The following is a 17,510-nucleotide window of genomic DNA, read 5'->3' as shown; positions in this document are numbered from 1 at the left end:
TGATATAGAATGTATTTTTTTTCTTAATTTTTCATGCTATATCAGCCTCTGAGACCAAAAAAAACAAATGCTACTACAGGGCGCTGTGGCTTAGTTGGTTAAAGCGCCTGTCTCGTAAACAGGAGATCCTGAGTTCAAATCTCAGCAGTGCCTTCTCTATATCTGTTATATTTGATTGATATAAAAAAATTATAAAGGTCTCTAAAACACAAAGCTGGTTAATTATAATGTGTGTTAAATTACATGATAATATAAGTTGCTGATTGGATGTTAAAATATAAATGATATAGAATGTGTTTTTTTTCTTAATTTTTCATGCTATATCAGCCTCTGAGACAAAAAAAAACAAATGGTACAACAAGGCGCTGTGGCTTAGTTGGTTAAAGTGCCTGTCTCGTAAACAGGAGATCCTGAGTTCGAATCTCAGCAGTGCCTTCTCTAAATCTGTCAATTATTAAATTCATATAAAAAAAATTATAAAGGTCTCTAAAAACACAAAGCTAGATAATTATAATGTGTACATGATAATATAAGTTGTTGATTGGATGTTAAAATATAAATGATATAGAATGTGTTTTTTTTTCTTAATTTTTCATGCTATATCAGCCTCAGAGACCAAAAAAAACAAATGGTACTACAAGTAGCTGTGGCTTAGTTGGTTAAAGCGCCTGTCTCGTAAACAGGAGATCCTGAATTCAAATCTCAGCAGTGCCTTCTCTAAATCTGTCATATTTAATTTATATAAAAAAAATTATAAAGGTCTCTAAAACGCAAAGCTGGATAATTATAATGTGTGTTAAATTACATGATAATATAAGTTGTTGATTGAATGTTAAAATATAAATGATAGGGGGGCGGAGTTTGCCACGCTATCAAGCAGTCACGCTTTGTGAGAGCTCTGCAGACCATACCTTATTTTATTATTTTTCCCCACCTAATTTCTTTTTATTTTCTGCCTAATATCTCTCTAACCCCACTGTGACTATTCCGGTTAACCTTCTAGGTGAAAATAATTTTTTAAAAGAGCCGTTTCACCAGCTTGAAGAGGGAAATTTCCACTGCACCACTATCTACAGCAGTGTTATAAGTGACTTCCGGATTGCCCTAACATCCTGACAGGCACTAAGAATAGAGCCGGACAACACGCAGCGCTATTGCTTCCAAGGCTACTTACCTCATCCACCGGACACCCGCGGAACAACAATCTACCTGGCCACAACTAAAGGGGTACACAGAAAGAGCGAGGTTTTCAGATCCTCCCGGCCCCCATCATACCGCCGGTAGGGAAGCCCTGTTACACTTTCCAGCGCGCTGCAAGATAACGGCTCCCCAGGTGCATTTGGCCTTTACTACTGAGCCTCTCTACAAGAGCAGAGTACCTACCCGCTCTCCCACCGGAGCCTTCTGCCTGTAACTGCTGCCTATGGGGTGACTCAGCAAATTCTACCACGCAGATCTTCAGGGTAAGCAGTCTGATTATAGAGTTGTAATACAGTGGGGTTAAATTGTACCAGCATAGTCCCAACGAGTATCCAAGGATACAAGAGACTGCTAACTATGACCATTCTCTAACAGACAGGGAAAATAACATTACCTTTCAATTACTTACTCACAGTAAGGCCTCACACCTCGTTACTCAAGCTGGGACTTTGTATATATCTGTGATATTCCCCTGTCTGCTGTCAGTGCAATAAAGGATACATCAAATACTCTCTGTATATGAGCATCCACCCCACATTTACTTGGGACATTTATAACTGCCAGCTATTTTTACACCTCTCAGCAGCCTATATTGAGACCTATAATCATCCCTGCTCTTGCTCCAACTTACTGTAATTCTCAGCTACAACCTCAGTTTGTAACACTGTTATCTAAAGAGACTTGCATCACTGAATTATACTAAATGCAATATATTGCAATAATCTGGACTTACAGATCTGCAAGCAATCTATACTATAATCCTCCTGGGTCTGCTGTTATCCAAGACTTTACCTCTGATCCCTGCAAATATCACAACCACATCTCATTATCTCTCTTTTTTTTTAAACCCCTGCGGTAATACTTACTACCGCCTCATCTACCTGCTCTCTCTCCCCTCCCTTTCCCGTCGGCCCACTGTGCCCACGGGTCATATCCTAAATTCCTTTTTCCCTACTTGCTCGGAAGAGAGCAATCCCTAGGGGAGAGAAACACTTTAGACGACAACGAAGATTACAACAACTTTATTTTAAGCTGACTGATTAAGAAGTGAGAATAACTGAGAAGCTGTGAGAGACTTTCCCCAGGTCGCACAATAAATTTCTAATCAGTGGATCGTCATCTCATGTTGGGCTAGGCGCCATTACTGGGGGAGTGCCTGACGCATACCCTTTTGCTACACACTCTGAAATCGAAACCAACTTTGAAATCTCTTTTAGAAAGTTCCTGACCTCTCAAATCAATTATGAGTAAGATGGCCCACTCGCAGAGAAAGAAACAGAAACATGGCGACATGCCGAAACGGACTCTTTCGGATCACTTTTCAAATAAGAACACATTTGAACAGGACCTATCTGATGAAGACTCACGAGACTCAATTACCTCAGCTAAAGGACCATCCCGGTCTCTTTCCCACTCCACAGAAAGGGTATCTCATTCCTCCTCTTCTATCCTTGAATCAATCAAGGATCTCTCAAATAAAATGGACTCACATTACACATCTCTGAAGCAAGAACTTAAAGCTTCCGTATCTGAGCTGAAGAGGGATGTTTCTCTACTAGGGGAAAGAACAGAATCATTAGAGAAAAAGCAAGAAGATCTACATGTGGATCATACCAACCTACTAAGTTACACCCAATCGTTAGCAGAAATGATATCCGGCCTGGAAGCTAAATTAGCTGACCAGGAGGATAGATCACGTCGGAACAACCTCAGAATCAGAGGTGTTCCTGAGGAAATTGGCCCTGCAGATCTATCTAACTACCTCCAGTCCCTCTTCACAGAAATTCTTGGTTCTGTCTCCTCTCAGGAGAACTTAATTGACAGAGCTCATAGGGCCCTTAGGCCAAGAAATGCACCTATGGGAGCAGCAAGAGATGTAATTGTGCGACTACACTTTTTCACTTTCAAAGAGAAAGTTCTGAGGGCCTCTTTTCAGAATAAAAACTTGAAGGATCCACATCAGGACATACAGATTTTCCCAGACCTGTCAGCCCACACTCTTTCTAGAAGAAGACTTTTTCACCAAATTACCCTATGCCTTCGCAATAACAATATTAAATATAGATGGGGGTTTTCCTGTTCGTTTATTTTTTCAATTCAATGATATTTCATACACCATCACAAATCTCGAACAAGGTTTCCAGCTCTTACAGTCCCTGAAACTCCTTCCAACTGACAATCAGTCTTCTACTCCTCAGGAACCTTCCAAGAAACTCAATGCCACGGCGGCCACTTGGCGGCCTCAACACCAAACCTTCAGTTTTCAGTCTGCCAGGGAAGATCCCTCACCTTCACTACCCTCGAAAAGACCACAGTTTTGAGGAGAAAGAGCTGTTGACTAATATGCTGCCCCTTTTCCTACTGAACTTTGTGAGGCATATAATCATAAGACTATCTTCTCTTCCACCATTTTGCTCCTGTTGAGTTTTTGTTTGTTTTGTTTTCTCATTTTGCTCTCTACTACAGTGCCTCCTAGGTTCTGGTGTTATTTAACCCTTCAGGACTTCCAGCTTCCAGTAATTAGAAGATGTTGGATGGGTAATGTAAAGCATCTATATCATGTATAGAGTTTAACTGCTTAACCATTGTGTTTAGAGGTTCGTTACATTCTAGTTAGCACTGTATATTTTTCATTTTTTTTCTTATTTTTATCATTCATAATGGGCCTCCTGGACACCTTATTCCACGCTCTATATAGCCCCCCGCTCTTGAAAGATGTTGACTCACAACTCAGATATTACCTAAGATGAGACTTGTTTTAGCCTCTAGAACCCACTTTAGATAGCTCTCAATTGATATTTTCTATACACCTGACGATATGCTGACTTCACACGCCTCACTTTAAACTTATATGAGAAACTTCCTCCCTTAACATTGAGAGGCAATTATACATATAGTAGAATTTAACTCAACCTTTAATTGATTGATTAGCCCCGATCACTACCTCACATAACGGACACTTCTAAACTAATTATGCTGTTACCTTTTAACGATAGAGTTCACTTATATTCTACCATTAAAGCACTTATATCCTGTTTGACCGACTTTACTTCTCAGACTAGGTCGTGAGATTAGCAGGAGGAATTTCACTAGACAATCTACATTTAACTTTTCCCTTACTGGTCTCTATCTATTGAGTCATCATACACATGGAATAAGGTTGTATCAATTAGAGAGATGTACACGTGATTTATCTACAACTTAGATACTACTTTCTTAGTTTTTACTTATATAGATGAAAAATATTATTGCCTATTTACAACGGTCCTCCTTATGATGTTTTTATATAGTTAGACTATTGTTATGCTTTGAAAATTTTATTCGATATGTTTGAAATGTTATATATGTTTACTTTCATACTTATTCAGTGTTGGTTGGACCATTTTTCTGTCCTGACCCTAGTAATGTTGGAGTTCTATCCCTCTGCCTTTACTTCTTCTCTCTCTGATTTCAGCTTACTAGTTGGAACAGGGTACTTACCCAGGCACTCCCCTTCTCCCCCAGCTTTCACACCTCATACGAATTTTCCTCCTCCGCTCCTCAGACTGACCCGCTTTAGTTTTTCTGGAGACGCTAAAATCTTCAGAATCACTTTATTTACATTCTCCCATTTTACTCATTTTTTCTACCTAATTTTAATATCTTCTTTACCCCTTTCCTTCTTTCCTTTATTTAAGGTCTGCATCTCTATACCCACACTACGAATTCCTTATACGAAAAGTCCATCTTATAAGCAACTCCCTCCTCCATCACCCCTCCCTCAACTCCCTTTTATCCCCCAATTCGAGCGGCTTTTGCCCGCTGCATCCCCCTCCCTTAGCTCATCCAGTGGGCCTTATAGATTTAAGTATAGTAATCTCTTTTCATTATTCTCTCATAGAGATTTATAAATAGACTTGGAGAAATACAGTTATACCTCTACAATGTCAGAATTGAAGTTTTTGACCCTCAATACCCAAGGGCTCATCTCCCCGACCAAACGTAGCCTACTACTCACCATGCTTTCACGCAACAAAGTTGATGTAGCCTTCATTCAGGAGACGCATTGGCTTGTTAACACAAATTTTACATATTCATATAGAAAATTCCCTACTGTAATTACAGCGCCCTTCCACTCCAAATCCAGAGGGGTGGCTATATTGATTGGTTCCTCCATCCAATATGAGCCAATTTATATAGAAAAAGATTTGCAAGCTCGTTTTATAATCTTAATCTGCAAACTCAATTCTAAAATATTTACATTGGTAAATATTTACGCACCCAATTCAGGCCAAATTAGATTTCTTAGATATCTCTTGGAGTCAGTGTCGGCCGTGACCCAGGGGGAATTAGTCTGGGGAGGGGACTTTAACCTCATTTGGAACCCCCTGATAGATAGAACGGGCCCCCCGATTTCCACATCAGAGAGAACTCTACACCCTCTATCTGTATCTTTTCAAAATCTGATTAAACAGTATAACCTTTATGACGTATGGAGAGCAGTTCACCCGAACCGACGAGAATATACTTTCTATTCGGCCCCCCATAAATCTCATACTCGGATTGATCTTTTTTTCTTAAGCTCCCGCCTGTTAGATTCAATTTCAGACGCATCAATCTCAGTAATCTCGTGGTCAGACCATGACTCCCTGTCAATAGTTCTAGGTAGCTATTCCCCACGCACTGTAGGCATCACATGGCGACTCAAAAATTTCCTGGTCACTACCCCGGAGATCAAGACAGAGACTTTAGCAGCCATCACCATCTTTCTTGCTGAAAATCGCTCCCCTCTTTTGTCGGAGGAAGTGATCTGGGCTGCGCTTAAAGCGTATCTCAGAGGCTTTTTTATTGATAAGGCATCCCAAATTAGGACGACACAGGGAGCCACACTCGCGTCCCTCAACTGCCAACTAAGAACATTGAAACTCGAACTCTCTAACTCCTACTCTACTATAACGAATACTCAAATATCAGAAATCACAAAACAGATAAAGACTTTAGAAGTTAATAAAACTCAGCACATGCTAGAAAGACTTAAACAAGTATACTATCACAATAGTAACAAGGCCTCCACATTGTTAGCTAGGAAGCTTAGGAATAGGACGGCACAAGCCAAAATTACAGCCATAAACACCAGCGGCGGATGTGTTACATCTCCTTCTGCTATAGGTGAGGCCTTTAAAAAATTCTACTATCAGCTTTATAATCTAAGTTCTTTGGACCCCACGAAAACTATTGAACCAGAAAACATTCGTAGATATCTACACTCTCTAAATCTCCCCCAACTGGACCAAAAGGATAAAACTGCTTTAACATCCCCTATCTCTCTTGACGAAGTCACCCTAGCCATCAGAGAACTCCAAATAGCGAAATCTCCGGGCCCAGATGGCTTCACGAGTCAATTCTATAAATCCTACTCTCCTCAGATCTCTCCAATCCTCTGTGGAGTATTCAATGAAGTACTCAATAAAGGTAGCTTTAGGAAAGAATTCCTTGAAGCTTCAATCACTACTATACTGAAACCAGGCAAGGATCCTCAGGAATGTGGAAGTTACCACCCGATTTCTTTACTCAACATAGACACGAAACTCTACGCTAAGATTTTAGCAACCCGTCTCTCCTGCATCACTCCCTCTTTGGTCCATTCGGACCAGATGGGATTTGTGCCCCGTAGAGAAGGTCCAGATGCCACACGACGTGTTCTGGATATATTATTGGAGAGTGCAATTGGAGATACTCCCACGTTAGCCCTGTCGTTAGACGCTGAGAAAGCCTTCGACAGGGTGAGGTGGGAGTATTTGTGGGAAACCCTTTATGCTTTTGGGATTCCGGAGCAATTTATTACGGCAATTCAAGCTCTTTATGCCAACCCGACTGCTAGTGTTAAGGGAATAGGATTTAAATCCAATAGCTTTGACATAACAAATGGGACGAGGCAGGGTTGCCCCCTCTCCCCGCTATTGTTCGCTTTCTCTATCGAACCACTCGCTCAGGCTATCAGATCTAACCCGGACATCTCCGGTTTCCCGATAGGCTCCCGTCAACATACCATCTCCTTATATGCAGATGATGTAACGCTATTGCTTACCGACCCACATAGGTCGCTACCGGCTGTATTTAAAATCATCTCTAAGTTTAAAACTTTGAGCTATTATAAACTAAATCTTTCTAAAACCGAGGCTCTATACATCAATATCATGCCTGCAGATCTCCTAGCTCTACGTGATAGATACAAATTTCAATGGTCCCCCCATTCCCTCAAATTGTTAGGTACCCACCTCTCCCCGAATGTCTCTACTATTCTTTCCAGGAACTTTACGGAGAGAATCCCAGAATGGAAAAAACTTTTAGATTCCTGGGAATTCCGCGAAATCTCCTGGACGGGTAGGATTGCAGCCATCAAAATGTCTTTTATTCCGAAGGTAACATATCTTTTTCGCACTATCCCAATTAATATACCACGACCGATACTTAACAAGCTTCAGAGCCTTATCACCAGTTATATTTGGAAAGGTAAGAAACCTCGTACGTCGAGGCAAACTCTTCAAAGACCTAGTGATAAAGGCGGACTAGGCATGCCAAACATTATTCTCTACTATCAAGCAGCACGCCTAGCACATGTGATAGAATGGGGTCACAGCGACAGCCCAACCTCTTGGAGAGAGGCGGAACAATCACTTCTTCCCTCTGACTTGAGACTGTCGGATCTCCCGTGGGTGCCCTCCCATTATTGGAAAAATCTCCTTACCACTCACCCAGTGATCTTAGACACCCTTCGGTTCTGGGATCAGACGAGACATTCAAACTTGATCGCTCCTCATCCTTCCCCTTGCCAAACTGTTTTTAGTGTTCTCTTCTGCCTACCTGATACTCATGTCTCTAGCTGGACCTCTCTTGGAGTAGACCGGTTGGCCGATCTTTATGGGCAAGTTGGGAATATATCCTACTTGGCGATTAGCAATAAACTTCAGATCCCGACCCCATTAAAATTTGAAGCCTTCCGACTCTGCTCCATAATCAGATCCTGGGGGTTCCCAAGAGAGAATATTAGGCCTATTACAGTTTGGGAGCAACGATGGTCACAACCTCACAGACTCAAGGGAACTTTATCGTTCCATTACGAGACCCTACTAGCTCCCTTCTCCCAACAGAAAGTTTCCCAGTTTATAGCCTGGGAGATGGATTTGAACTTTGCGACCGACGCTGACTCCTGGTATAGAGAACTTAAATCTACGAAAAAATTGTTGCATTGTACGTCCCTATGGGAACTTCAATACAAAATTGCAGTACGATGGCACCTAGTTCCGGTGACCCTACATAGGATCTATGACTCTCACTCTCCTGCCTGCTGGAGAGGATGCGGACAGCTGGGAACTCAGGCACACATCTGGTGGTTCTGCCCTAGAGTTTCCTCTGTTTGGCTCCAGGTAACCAATCTACTACACTCTCTAGGTATCACCATCACACTTAGTCCCCAAGCTGGCTTACTACATTTAGATTTCCCAGTTATATCTCCTACACATAAAGCTTTATCTATCTATGTTCTAATGGCTACTAAATTAGAAATAGCGAAAGCATGGAAACAACCCATTCCTCCGACCATGCCACAAATATTAGCCACAATTAATTTTCTTTCAAAAATGGAAGCTTACTCGCACTCTGCTCTAGATAAACTAGACTTTTATTACGCAACCTGGGCACCTTGGTGGGAAAAATTCCCTAATTGAACAAGCTGATAGCATATGGACTTTGGTCACCCCCTCCTAATATTTTGCTGATAGCTGCCCCTCCTCATTTTTTTTTTTTAATTTTTTTTTTTTTCTTTTTCTCTTTCTTTTTTCATTTCTCATTCCCTCTCATGCTCCTCACTCTGTGTTTTCTCCATCTCTCACTCATTTAGTTTGTTTCTTTGAGTATTCTATAAGAGTATATATATGTTCCCACTTGTGTTTTTTGATGTTTATATACGCTATATAATTTTGAAAAATGAGAAAAGTATACAATGCAGTGCTGTACAACTTGTTAATTGCTTGTACATTGAAACTGCTGAAACTATATTAACAGTTGCTACTATTTCTTTTTTCTGTATCATTGATAATACTGCCTATGTTTGATATTTTTGTATCCAGTGATTTTCTCAAATAAAAATTTATTTAAAAAAAAAATATATAAATGATATAGAATATTTTTTTCTTAATTTTTCATGCTATATCAGCCTCTGAGACAAAGAAAAAATGGTACAACAAGGCGCTGTGGCTTAGTTGGTTAAAGTGCCTGTCTCGTAAACAGGTGATCCTGAGTTCGAATCTCAGCAATGCCTTCTCTAAATCTGTCAATTATTAAATTGATATAAAAAAAATTATAAAGGTCTCTAAAAACACAAAGCTGGATAATTATAATGTGTGTTAAATTACATGATAATATAAGTTGTTGATTGGATGTTAAAATATAAATGATATAGAATGTTTTTTTTCTTAATTTTTCACGCTATATCAGCCTCTGAGAACAAAAAAAAACACCTGGTACAACAAGGCAGTGCCTTCTCTATATCTGTCAATTATTAAATTGATATAAAAAAATTATAAAAGTCTCTAAAACACAAAGCTGGATAATTATAATGTGTGTTAAATTACATGATAATATAAGTTGTTGATTGAATGTTAAAATATAAATGATATAGAATGTGGTTTTTTTTTCTCAATTTTTTATTTTTTATTTTTTTTCTTAATTTTTGAGACAAAAAAAAAGAAATGCTACTACAGGGCGCTGTGGCTTAGTTGGTTAAAGCGCCTGTCTCGTAAACAGGAGATCCTGAGTTCGAATCACAGCAGTGCCTTCTCTAAATCTGTCATATTTTAATCCAATTGACAGCATTTTCCCTATTGCTTTTATCTTTAAGTGTATAAGTGCCTAGAATGTGTTTTTTTTCTCAATTTTTCATGCTATATCAGCCTCTGAGACCAAAAAAAAAAAAAAATTGGTACAACAAGGCGCTGTGGCTTAGTTGGTTAAAGTGCCTGTCTTGTAAACAGGAGATCCTGAGTTCGAATCTCAGCAGTGCCTTCTCTAAATCTGTCAATTATTAAATTGATATAAAAAAAAATTATAAATTTCTCTAAAAACACAAAGCTGGATAATTATAATGTGTGTTAAATTACATGATAATATAAGTTGTTGATTGGATGTTAAAATATAAATGATAGGGGCGGAGCCTAGCCACGACTGTTAATGGCTGCACATTGAGAGTGCTCTGACACCCAAATACTCTCAGTGTAAGGTTAAACACGACATGCAGCACTAAAAATGATCCTGAAGCAGCACAATTGACTGGTGAACATATATACATTGAAGCGGTCACCTAATCAAGCACGGCTGGATATTAATAAGATTGCAGAGCCAGGCCTACAGCGACGCCGTGAAGGAGTCACAACTCGCATCTATCTGGCGCCCTTCGGTGCCGCTGCCTACCTGTGAGGAGTAACAGAGAATCGCACACTAAGCGGCCGGAGCACTGGACAACATCTGAGTAGCCCCCTCCTTTCGGTCCGAAATAGACCCAGTAACGAAGCGCTTGCCGGCGCACACCTGACCGCGGCTAATAAACCCCAGAGCCGGGAAGAGGCCCCGGTATACACCGGTGACTTACCTACTACTGGCAGGCGGCACTAAAGATCCCTACGAGGTGGCCGCGGCAGAGAAGACTGACCGGAGGAGTGGTGAGTGGCACCTCGGTGCGTAGTTCAAAACCGAGTGGAGAGGTGGCAAGTAACTGGCAGTACACGTGCAATAGAGAGCAAGAGCGTGCACTTGCAGAAGCACAAGTTAGATAGCACAACAACAGTTTACATATACATAAGGGGACTGCTTATATAGTTGCAGGGAAAACTGGAGGCATAGAGGTACTAACTAAATGGCCGAGAAATAAATGCCACTAGGCCGCCACACTTGTGATTGATACGCACTCCCTAATAGCAGCTACTCTTGTACACAGCCCCTAACAATAAGGAGTGATAGAGACAGATGTGAAAAGGGAAAATTGCAACATAGGCCCAACTTTGTGTGCAACGTTAATATGACAAGCAAGAGAGGCCCCAAGGTACACAAGGCCCTGCATACATCAAATATGGACAGTTATTTGATACCTACTGACTCAGGACAAAATCCACCAAAAGACATAACAGAGCCTGTACTTTCACAAGAGACAGCTCCCTCCCAAGGTACTGAGCCTAAACAGTGTGATTATATCACAAAAGAAGATATTAGACATTTATCATCAAAAAAAGATATAAAGGAGGCCATTATGGAAATGAAAAATATGTTTGGGGCCCTTAAAAAAGACATTGCCACTATAGATCATCGTGTTACACTTGCAGAGGAGTCACAAGAGGCGCTGCGTGCTGATGTACAGCATAACACTAATTGTATTCAATCACAAGACATGACTGTTCAAAATCTAACTGAAAGGATTGAAGATTTAGAGAACAGGAGTCGACGGAATAACTTGAGACTGAGAGGAGTTCCTGAGACTGTGACCCCGAATGAAATCAATGAGTACATTCAGAAGCTGTTTAAACACATCAAAAATAACCCTGAAGAAGGGGATATTCATGTGGAGAGAGCCCACAGGGCCTTGCGACCTAAGCCGCCAGCGAGAGCACCCCCCAGGGATATTATAGTCAAGCTCCTGTCATATAGAGACAGGGAGGAAATACTCCGCCACACCAGAAATAGGCAGCCACTATCTTACGAGGGAACAGAGATACAGGTCTATACAGATTTGTGCCCTGCAACCCTTCAAAAACGGAGGGAGATGCGCTTTCTGACATTGCAACTTAAGGAGCAAAGGATCCCATATAGATGGGGTTTCCCAACATGTCTCATTGCCACTAAGGATGGAGTCACAGCCACTTATCGCACAATATCTGACCTACCTGCTTTTAACCAGGCACTTGGAACACAAATAAGGCCTCTACACCCTGCAGCAGAACCTGCACAAGAAGGAGGAATCCACATGGAAGAGAGAGTCCCACAAAACAGAAGACTGCCTTAAACATCTTACTCTCCCATTGGAACAATGGACTGTGTCTGCATAAGTGAATATGTTGAGGCTGCAGGACATTATAAAGGATAGATGCTTCACTCAAGACATGGATCTTCATGTCTAGCAGCTAAGTATATAATTTATCTTGAATGCACATAGTTAGCCTGATAATGATAAAGTTATAATATGTCACATGCTCCATATTAAATGTACAAAGCCAGCACCCAGGGACAGCAGAGCAACTGGCGGCCCACACATGGCTATAGTAGTTATTATAAATGTTATTGTCTGGGACACTTCAATTCTTTTTTGATTTATGTATGCCATGCTTAAGATCACAGACCTATGGGACTATATCCAACCACAGTTGTACCGATATGTCACAGCACCCCCTTGGAAATTTTGAATGAACTCCCTCTAGCTGTAATGCAAATGTGTAGACTACCTGTGAACAAGCATTAACCACTTACCATATAGAAAATACAATAGAAAGAATGATATTACTGATTTTGCACATGTTACTGCACTGTTTAAATGTTTATTGTTATCATTAGATTTAGGAGCATACCAGTTAGTTGTGCTCACCATTTTATGTAATAGAATCGAGTCTGGGACCAGTACATTTTTACCCACAGCCTTGACCTATGTTAATTGTTTTATTTTTCATATGCTCCATTACATGCTCTTATTATCTTTGGTTTGATGGTGCGAAATACTGCGCCACCCTATGCAACTCAGACAACCGATCTTTTAAATCACACAGTCTCCTCATGTAATTACTATTTAAAAAGCTCTATGATCACCTTAGCCCCCCATCATTAATAACTAGAATGGGAAAGGTGAGAATGAAAGAGGGAGTAAAGGAGAGGGAGACATAGCCGAGTATAGCATAACCTGAGGCATATCTGAGGTTATATGGATAGCAGAAACTTCCCCACACGAGGTCATTCGCCCCTCAGAAAGATTTCATGCGCAAGCGACTAGGTAGTCTCATATATTTTATAACATAGCACTGATTATAAATAGATCTCAATAGAGATATAGAGTACTGACACTAGGTATGAGAAGAAAGGGATAGGTGTGTGAGACCAAAAGGGAACTGAGATGCCCAGCCCACTAGAAAGTGTATAGGATTCCTAATAGCGCACCTTAGATACTATAGTTAGGCTATGGACAGGACTTTATAAGGAATATGTCCCTGGCTCGATAAGTAAAGCTGAAGATATGTTTTGTTTATTGTTTGTCGTGTTTACCTACAAAATATAGAATTCTTAAGTATAAACCAATTGCTGAGAGTATAAGGGTTACTACCCCCTTTGATTTGTATTACTTGTTAGTAGAGATTCACTCTACACTCTTTAGTTTATTCTTATTTCGAACTATTTCTGTACTTTCTTCCTCCCTGCCTGAGATAGGGATATTTGTCTTCACCCCACCCACATACCTACCCCTCTGAACCTTACCTACTGCCTATACCCCACACTGACCACACCCAATCTTCTATTTAGCTTGCCCACCTTTCCCGTTTTTTTTTTTTTTTTTTTTCTCTCTTCCCTCTCCTTCATTCTATTACCCTCTCCCCCCCCTACCACCCCCTGATCAACGTCTCTCCCCTCCACACCCACTTGCCTTATTAGCCGAACTAGGTGGCCCTAGAGTGCTCGCTCGATACAATGAGAGGTCCCGGAAATCTTACCATAGACCTCATTACAATCAATGTCAAAGGACTTAACAGCCCTGGGAAGCGGTCAATTGTCACTAGGGACCTTCAGAGGATGGGCGGGGACGTTGTGTATGTTCAGGAGACGCACTTCTCTAAATTTAAAGAACCGAAATGGTATAATCAAAAATTCCCAGTAGCGCACTTTGCATCTGGCCCATCTAAAAAAAACGGGGTGGGAATACTATTCGGGACTAGGGTACCTTTTCGGATGGAGCAGACAATAAAAGACCCTGAGGGTAGGTTTCTGATGCTAATTGGGACGCTATATGGAAAACATGTAACATTTGTTAACGCCTACTTACCTAATGTGGCACAGGATGTCTTTTTTAAAAAGCTAACAAATAATATCCTGGAAAACCAGAAGGGGATTGTCTTCCTAGGTGGAGACTTTAACGTTTCACTCTGTCCTACATTAGATACTTCAGACGGTCTATCAAGTACTAAGCACAAAATTGTGAAACAAATAACTAAATGCATGAGGGACCTGGTCCTCCACGATATATGGCGTACAATGCACCCATCTACCAAGAATTACTCATTCTATTCTCATCCACACAGGAAATACACGAGAATTGATTATATTCTCACGGATCCAGCAGGATTATCTATTACCACCAGCAGCAATATAGGGCAGATCACCTGGTCTGACCATGCTCCTGTGAGATGCACCATCGAATGGCCGGAAATGCCTGTCACCCCGTTTGTATGGCGCCTCGATGAGGCCTTGCTGGATGACCCATTATTAAAGCAGAAGTTAAACTGCGCCATTGAAGAATACTTCTGCATTAACTCAGAAGGTGACCTAGATGATAACTTGGTATGGGAGGCACATAAGTGTGTCATAAGAGGCGTCTTGATTAGACACACTTCGATCCTTCGAAGGGAACATAGACACCGATATAACATCCTTCTTCAAAAAGTTGAACAAGCTGAAACTGCACATAAAGCACGACCTGCAGACTGTGCATTGCAGGAGGACCTTGCTGAAGCCAGGGCAGCTCTTTTGACCCATATACAGGCTGAACAGCAATCTAAAGCCCTTAAGCTCCGACAGTATTACTTCGAACAAAGTAACAAAGCAGGCAAACTCCTAGCGCGAGCACTAGCACGCCAAAGACTGAAAACATATGTATATGAGATAACTGACTGCTCTGGTAACAAACACCAAGAAGGGTCGGCTATTGCTGACACCTTTGGAAGCTTTTATGAAACCCTATATAATCTGCATCCTACAGTCCAAGAGGAGCGAGATCAAACTCTTGGGGATCCCCAGGAGAGAGCCATACTAGACTACTTAAATGGAATAGAGATGCCTGGGCTGACACAGGCAGAGGCATCTAAGCTTGAGGCACCATTCACGATCAAAGAGATCCAATCAGCGATCAAGCTCCTGCCGGGAGGTAAAAGCCCCGGCCCAGATGGCTTTGGCATGCGCTACTACAAAGCATTCTCAGACAAACTAGCTCCACGCTTACTGAAGATATTCAATAAGCTGTCAGAAGGGACCTCACTACCCGACTCTATGCTTGAAGCGCACCTCACAGTCATACATAAACCAGGAAAACCTGAGACCCAGCCTAGTAGCTACAGGCCAATCTAGCTCCTTAACTCGGACATTAAAATCCTGGCGAAGGTTATCGCTAATCGCATTTCTAAGCTCTTACCACAATTGGTCCACACGGACCAAGTGGGGTTTGTCCCGGGCAGAGAAGCCCGGGACAATATCCTTAGGGTAATACAACTGATATCCTTCGCCCATAACAACTCAGCTCCGTTGGCCCTTGTGTCAACGGACGCTGAAAAAGCTTTTGACCGGGTTAATTGGTCATTTATGAGACATGCCTTGGCTAAACTGGGTTTTGGTAACGGCATTATACGCACAATTTTCTCGTTATACTCATCACCGAGTGCTAAGGTGCGAGTCAATGGGATGTTCTCTAAATCCTTTAAGATCACCAATGGGACGAGACAGGGGTGTCCCCTGTCTCCTCTACTATTTGCAATAGTGATGGAGACGCTGGCTTGCAAAATCCGCAACAATCCTAATATCTCGGGATTAGTGGTCGGGCAAAAAGAGCACAAGTTAGCCATGTACGCGGACGACGTCCTTGTGATGTTATCTGATACGTCTGCCTCATTATCAGCACTATTGGCAGAGTTCGCGGAATTTGGAAAAGTCTCGGACTTTCTGCTTAATCTGACCAAATCCGAGATTATTAATATCTCCATACCAGTTGATACTTTCAAGGAGACATGCACGCTCTGCCCACTTAGTGTGACAAAACATCGTTTGAGATATCTCGGGATCATCCTGACACCAGTGGTCTCCGACATTGTCGACATAAATTACAAATTGCTTAGAGATGCAGTGAAAGAGGACCTGACGAAATGGAAAAACAAGTCCATCTCATGGATGGGCCGAATCCATGCGATCAAAATGAATGTTTTGCCTAGAGCTTTGTATATAATGCAGGCGGTACCTCTTTTATCGGCAATACCTCTTATCCACCAGATCCAATCGGAAATGGAGGCGTATATATGGAATGGCATACGGCCGAGAATCAGGAAAAAAACAATGTATCTGCCTAGAGACAGAGGGGGAGCTGGAGTTCCCCTGCTGAAAATGTACTTTAAAGCGATAAATGTACAACGACTGGCCCACTGGTGTCATAACAAACCGGACAAGGCATGGATCGACCTTGACTGCGAGATCTTACAAAGAGGCAACGTAGGCACCCTTGCGTGGGTCTCGACAGAGAACCGGATCTCATTGATCCATCAATACCCACTATTGGAAGACGTTTTTTGTGTGTGGGATTCTCTGGTTAAGCAAGATAAATATATCTCTACCAAACCATCGCCCGTAACCCCGGTTTATGAAAACCCAGACAACGCTTTAGCATACAGAACACATGCCCCAAGACGTAAATATACGTTAGCAGAAGCGGCGGTTTCTAATGCTTTCTGTGACGGGAAGATCAAGGCCCAAGAGAGCCTGCAGGAATGGGATCAATGGCTATTCTCCTCCTGGTTCAGAGTAGCACAGTTTCATCACTACGTTAATGGACAAAGTGATATGGCTGCTTTCACAAGAGAGAGAACGCCCTTTGAATCAATATGTACAATGGCTCAACCACCGGGCCATCTGGTTTCACGCCTGTACAAATTACTGTCAACAGGCGATGAAGAGACACTGCCCTCTTATACAGAGGCATGGCAAAAGGATCTTGACTTAAATATCACCCCAACAGACTGGTTACAGATCTTCAATAAAGCTAAGAAAGCATCGGTTTCTATGAAACTACAAGAGATGCATTTTAAATTTCTAAGCCGATGGTACCTGACCCCACAAAGGCTGAATAAGATCTACCCACAGACAAATGGAGAGTGTTGGAGGGGCTGTGGAGAACAGGGATCGATCATGCACATATGGTGGACATGTCCACGAATAGGTGTATTTTGGGAGGCGGTCTTCCGAGAGTGCAGCCGACTCCTGCAAATGATCTTGCCCCCAAACCCACATTACCTGGTCTACCATGCCATGCCTAAGATGGTGCTAGAGGCGAA

General features: G+C 41.7%; 3 non-coding genes across 3 annotated transcripts; all 3 read left to right on the top strand.

Moving 5' to 3' along the window:
- Nucleotides 1-79: 79 nt before the first annotated feature.
- Nucleotides 80-153, top strand: TRNAT-CGU (transfer RNA threonine (anticodon CGU)). The gene has a single exon. It is a non-coding gene; the product is annotated as a tRNA-Thr (tRNA).
- Nucleotides 154-361: 208 nt separating this feature from the next.
- TRNAT-CGU (transfer RNA threonine (anticodon CGU)) lies at nucleotides 362-435 on the top strand. The gene has a single exon. It is a non-coding gene; the product is annotated as a tRNA-Thr (tRNA).
- Nucleotides 436-10,168: 9,733 nt separating this feature from the next.
- Nucleotides 10,169-10,242, top strand: TRNAT-UGU (transfer RNA threonine (anticodon UGU)). Its single transcript has one exon. It is a non-coding gene; the product is annotated as a tRNA-Thr (tRNA).
- The last annotated feature ends 7,268 nt before the right edge of the window (nucleotides 10,243-17,510 follow it).

The sequence above is a fragment of the Bombina bombina genome, chromosome 2, assembly GCF_027579735.1.
Source record: "Bombina bombina isolate aBomBom1 chromosome 2, aBomBom1.pri, whole genome shotgun sequence".
Classification (NCBI taxonomy): domain Eukaryota; kingdom Metazoa; phylum Chordata; class Amphibia; order Anura; family Bombinatoridae; genus Bombina; species Bombina bombina.
The sequence above is the reverse complement of the archived record's forward strand: the minus strand, read 5'-3'. Positions and strand labels throughout refer to the sequence as shown.